Source organism: Mastomys coucha, unplaced genomic scaffold, assembly GCF_008632895.1.
Source record: "Mastomys coucha isolate ucsf_1 unplaced genomic scaffold, UCSF_Mcou_1 pScaffold8, whole genome shotgun sequence".
Taxonomy (NCBI): domain Eukaryota; kingdom Metazoa; phylum Chordata; class Mammalia; order Rodentia; family Muridae; genus Mastomys; species Mastomys coucha.
The window spans coordinates 5,910,145-5,916,343 of NW_022196914.1; positions in this window are offsets into that span (position 1 = coordinate 5,910,145).

A 6,199-nucleotide genomic window follows, 5' to 3' on the forward strand; every position below is an offset into this window, starting at 1 on the left:
ATCAAAGCCATAGAGAACAGAGGACAGGTTTGTTTCTTGGGGGTCCTTCTCAAGAAGACTTTAGTTGCTTTTCTCATTTTACATGCATTCCACATGCCTCAGAAAGAATAATCTTTTTAATTCACTCCTAAAAGCTGGAGGCTATGTGACAAAGATGTTTTAAGGTGAAGAAATTAAGTGAATACAGTCCATATGCATGGAGGTCTTGGGGACAATATTAAATTGAATGCTCCGGCAAATGCAATGAATAGGAAGGAGCACAGAGTATACAATGGGTATCCAAATGAAATGCCAATCACACCCAAGAAGAGGGAGGGAAAAAGAAAAAACTCCCAACTTATTTCAATCAGCTAAAATAGGAATGTTTTCCTGAATGAGCAAAGTCAAACTTTTCGTCGAGGCCAGAATGGACCGAGGTAAGACTGAGTTCCTGAGTTGTAGAAGTAAAGGGTCATACAGCTTACGTACCACCATAGCTCTCTGCACCTACAAAGCTAGTACACCTTCTAGATGAATCTAGTGAAAGACAAGTCCCAGGGAAAGGCTGGACCCTCAGTGCTTGACAGAACTCTGAAGATCTCTTATTTTTTGGATTCTTTCACCCAATCAAACCAGCTCTAGGCAGTGTTGTAAGTGATCTGCTTACAGGAGTTACAGGAACTCCATCAGCAAGGCCATGGCTTCCCAGGCTCATTCTGTGAACTGTTCTTTTACTGACTTGATGGCTCACTGCATGCATTTCTCTGTAGCAAGAAGTCATCCAAATAACAATGAAGCCCAAGGCCATTTTAACTGAGGAATAAGAAACCAGGTTCACTGCTCCACCATTTATCTTTTTTATACAATGTAGATTTCTTAGGGAGTACAAAAATCTTTGTCAACATTTATTAAATAACAGTATATCTAGATGCTTTTTCCCCCAACAAGTAAAGGATCCTACACTTGTTTTGAAAATGCCATTGGGCTCCATGCTCACCTGTGGTCTTAGCCCTCAGGAGCTGAGTGTCTCTCAATGTTGACTCTGGAAGTACATTCCTTTAAAATGTACATTCCTTTAAAATGGGTAAATGAAAGGTTTTTCAGTGAGTTTTCCACTGACAGAGATTAATGTAAAGATGGGAGGAAGCTGGCCGAACATGTGAATTTGTGAGGGGTTTTTGCACAAACGCAGGTCTGTGATTGGCAATGGGGACAAGACTGGCATGTTTAATTATGCACTAGGGTTGAGCCAATAGACAAAATAAGATTAAGATGAGGAGCCATGAACCAAATTGGCAATATGTAAAACTTTGTTATCTACTTTTATAGGAAGGGGAGCTATAGTTTTCCCAAGTTTCTAAGTGTCTATAATCTCAAAGATGTTAACAAATATTTTCTGTCTGACTTGAAATGGGTGACAGACAGACAGACTCAAAGATCTCAGAACACTTACTGTCTCAGGTCCCACATCTGGTCCACCCATTCCTGATTCTGTCATTTTCATTCCCATTGGTTTGCACCCTGACTGAGTCTCTGAGTCTTTACAGTATGTAAAGTTTAAGATGTTCAGCTTTGTCCCTAACCTGCAGCCTAAGTACGTGTTAGCATGAGCTTATGAGGAAGGGGTATCCCCTGGATATTTTGCATATAGGGATATTGGACAATCAGTGCTTATTTCTTTCTGCTACTGTGTCATAGGGTCCTAGGACCGCTGTGTGTTCCTTGCCTGTCCACACCCACTACTGAAAATTCCCTTTTCTTGATTTAGTGAATTTGAACTTTTCCAAGCAAGTTTTGCATTGAGAATAAAAAGAAATGAGATTAATACATAAATAAAGTTTTCTCTTCCCTATTTAGATGATCTAAGGAAGTCTGGCAACTCAAGACTGAACTGTTACCACTCATCTTGGATCCCTTTCCTTGCTAGCCTTAGACCCAACTGGAAATCTACTCCCACCACATCCCAAACTCACATTCCATAGTCGCTATTCCTATCTGTTTTTGTAGCCTCTGGTTGTGCTCAAATGTTCTCCTCACTCTGTATCTGTAGGATGAGTATTCTTGGTTACTACTTGGAGGACCTGACCTCCTAGACTAGCCTCATGACTCCAGGCAGAAGCCTGTCACAATCCCCATCCTGACCGATAAAGTGTCCTCCATCCTATGTCACATGAACCATCTTATCACATGCACCATCTTTTCACATGTGCTTTATGCCACTCACACGGTCATTCTTGCCAGCACTGTGTCACAGAACTGTCTTAGAACTGGTTCAATACAGTGGTGGTCAGTACAATAGATTCTCCTGTAAGATCTATGACTTCACTAGTCCCAGGTAGTTGGTTAGATTGCCAATACCAGGCATGATGATTTCCTTCCTTTTTTTTTTTTTTGATGATATTATGTTCTTTTCTCCTTTTTGTTTTTAATTTTATTTATTCTTTAATCTTTTTTTTAATAGTCCAGACTTTATCACTCTCCAGGTCCACCCACCTATTGTTCCACATTCTACATCCTACCTCATCTCAAAGAGGATGCCCCCACCCCCACCCCAACCAGACCTCCCCACTCGCTGGGGCTCCAAGTCTCTGGAGTGTTAGGTGCATCTTCTCTGACTGAGTCCAGACCAGGCAACCCTCTGTTGTATGTGTGTTGGGGGCCTCATATCAACTGGTGTGTGCAGCCTGGTTGGTGGCTCAGTGTCTGAGCAATCTCGTGGGTCAAGGTTAGTTGAGACTGCTGGTCTTCTGAGGTGCACAGACAGCTTGCTTCTGCACTCTCCTGCAGAAGTTCCCCTTCCCCTAGGATGTCTTCCACAGCAAGCACAGTAAGACTTGCTTCTGTGGTTTGCCTCTGCATTGCCCCCTCAAAAGCCCTGCTCCACCTCTCCCCTTGCAGCAAACTCTCTCGGGTGTTTTCATTCCACCTCCCTAGCCGCTCTGAAAGGACTTAAGGAGCAGAGGTGCCAGCCAAAGTAAGACAAATGACAAAAACTTCTCAGCTTTGGTGGCACCAAGGCCAGCACTCTCCTAGATAAACAGGTGGAGCTGGCGCCTATCCTTGAAGAAAGGAGGTTAGGGTCCCGCTTAAATCATAGAAAAGAGGAAATCAGAGGTCACAGACAACTATGGGCCACCATAAAACTGTTCCTGGTAACTCCACAAAAGACACTCTTTAATCCCCATTCCAGTCTCACAGATCCACCCTACCACTTGTCTAAGTTATGACTTACCTAACCTGCCTCCCCTCTCCTTCACCCTAAGCATTCAAAGAATTTCTAACTGCTCTGTTAGAAAAGAATTTCTAACTGCTCTGGTGTTAAAGCACCAGAGCCAGGGGTCGCACACCAAACCTATGTTGTAGGTGGTTTTCGATCTAAATCAAGACTCGAAATAAAAGGGCTCTTTTGCAAATTGCAGTGGACTTCACAATTCTTGAGCTCTTCTGGGTTTCCTGCCGCGGAACTGAGGCATAACGTAGCGTTTCCAATAGGGTCGCCCTCTTCTTTAGGTTCTTCCAGATTTTCAACCACAGGAGTCAGCAGCCCTGCCCGTCTGTTGGTTAGGTGCAAATATCTGCATCTGACTCTTTCAACTGTTTGTTGGGCCTTTTGGAGGGCAGTCATGATAGGCCCCTGTTTGTAAAGACACCATAGCCTTAGTATTAGTGTCAGTCTTTGGGGCTTCCCTCTGAGCTGGATCCCAATTTGGGTCTGTTGCTGGACCTCCTTTTCCTCAGGCTCTTCTCCACTTTTGTCCCTGCAATTTGTTCAGACAGGATCAATTCTGGGTCAGAGTTTTTGATTGTGAAATGGCAATCCCATTCCTCCACTTGATGCCCTGTCTTTCTACTGGAGGTGGACCCTACAAGCTCCCTCTCCCCACTGTAGGGCATTTCATCTAAGGTCTCTCCCTTTGAGACCTGAGTCTCTCACCTCCCAGGACTCTGGTACATTCTAGAGGGTTCCCCCACCTCCTATCTCTCAAGATTGCCAATTTCCATTCTTTCTGCTGGCCCTCAGGGCTTCAGTCCTGTTCTCTCCTAATACCTGATCCTGTTTCCCTCTTCCCCTGTCTCCTTTCCCACCCAGGTCTGCAAAGCTAGTGGTTACTGCCAAGGTGTGTATGCCACTGTTGTACCTTTATGGATATTGTGCCATTTTGGTCATTATTGTAGTTCACAAGCATCATAGCCGTATAAGACTATTAGTTACTTCTTTTCTTTGGAAGCTTACATCTGGTACCATGGAAGATAGCCCTCAGGGCAAAGGCTTTCAGGTCCCCTGATTCTGTCTGAAGTATGTGGTATCTCCAGCAATAGGGATTTTTCTTCAACCTCTGGAAAGCAACCTTCAAGTGCAATAGAAATAGTCTATATTGTTTTGGGAGTCTCTTGGACAACCCTGTATAACAACTTATTGACAAAGACATCATATTTTATCATCATATTGTGAATGACTAAAATCACAGCTTGACTATAGGAAGAGATGAATCAGAGTTCAGAAGATGCGATTTAAGAATGACATATGACTCATGGGATTCCCATGAAGTTGACCAAGACCTCGTCACATGTTGATATGATCATATATGTACATATGAGTCAGAGATAGTTCATCTTTAAAACTGCCTTGCATTTTACAGTACTGCAAAGTGTGATGGCAAGCCTGTGTGACCAGGAGGACACTGACATTTTCTCTTTGGGCATTAGGGCTTGGACAAGATTACTATGTAGCTGAGTGAATGATGGTTAGCTCTGTCATATGTAATGGTAGGTGACCAGGTTTTGGAATTGACTTTATTTGTTTTATTAATGAAAAAAAGATGGCCTTATGTGAATATATAGAGAAAATTCAGGCATGGGTTTAAGAGATCTGAAGGGAAAAAAATAACATAGGGACCAAAGGAGGAAGGACAGTGAGCTGATGTGACAACTGCCATGCTGTATAGACTTCAGAGCAAGTTGAGTCTTGGGGTACCTTACTGTCTGTTTTCATAAATGATAAATAGCTCTGACACCCATTCTAAAGAAACATGCACTAAAATCAGCATGATACACATACACATATATGCACATATAGAGAGAGAGATAAAGAGAAAGAGAGAATGTGTGTATGAAACATGATTGGTCTTAAGCCAGTTGTATGGCGCTACAGAAAGTATGTTCTGGTTTTCATAAAGTTTTCGCCTTCTAGAAAATGTTCTTAGAGACACCAAGAGTAGGTTGATTTGTGGTAACTCTGTTTCTTTTACAGTTATTTTGGGCACCTTGTTGATTTTTAAATGAACTCATCCATATTCATAAAGACTAATTACATTTTTGTTAGATCTTCACCCTGTCCCTGTGTAAATTTCAATTGTTAGTTGGGTTATTTTTTTCTTTTTTACATTTTACAATTCTTTTCACAATTTTATTTGAAAATTTCATTCTAAAGAGCCTTTGTCAGAAAATGAAGAGCTCATGTAGTTTCTGCTATAATTTTCACAGTTATAGAATAAACAGAGCTCTGCAGGAATTTGACTCCCCAAGGCATTGTACTCTAACTAGTGGCATTGTTCATTTACCTAAGACAAATTGTGTCACTGAACTAATGAGCTTTCAATGCAAAACAAAAGTAATCATTCAGTAAGACGTGTTTGAATTAAGAATAGTTGGTTAATGTGCTGCATGTAAACACCATAATGAGTATGTGAGATATATGGTTAGTAAAGTATGCTTCATGAAACAGCATGCATATCTAATGTGTTATCACTGACTTTCACAGGTATCATTAGTTAATTATTCCACATAAAAGAAAGAAACAAGAATTTATCACATGAGACTTTTTGACCAGACTGGGAAAAAATATATCAAACTTTCTGTATTCAGAGAAAACACATTATTTTTAAGTTTAAAAATTAGAAATGAGTGCATTTAACATACTTCATATATAAATGTTTAAGTTATGATTTTCTTTAGTAAGTCTGATTATTCTATTACTTTTAGTTAACTGATGGAGAGAACTAAACAAGTAAAGAACAACTAAGGGCTAGAAGAATACCAGACTACTTCTTAAATACATACATCTAAGAGTAACATGATTGGATGAAACAATTAAACCAAGTAACCATAATCCACTATGGAAAACACTGTGACTATTGGAGGACCACAGATCTAATTAGAAGGCAGTTACAGGATGGTATCATGAATGCAGCTGTGTAAGCCTTTCCTCTGTTTTTCTCCT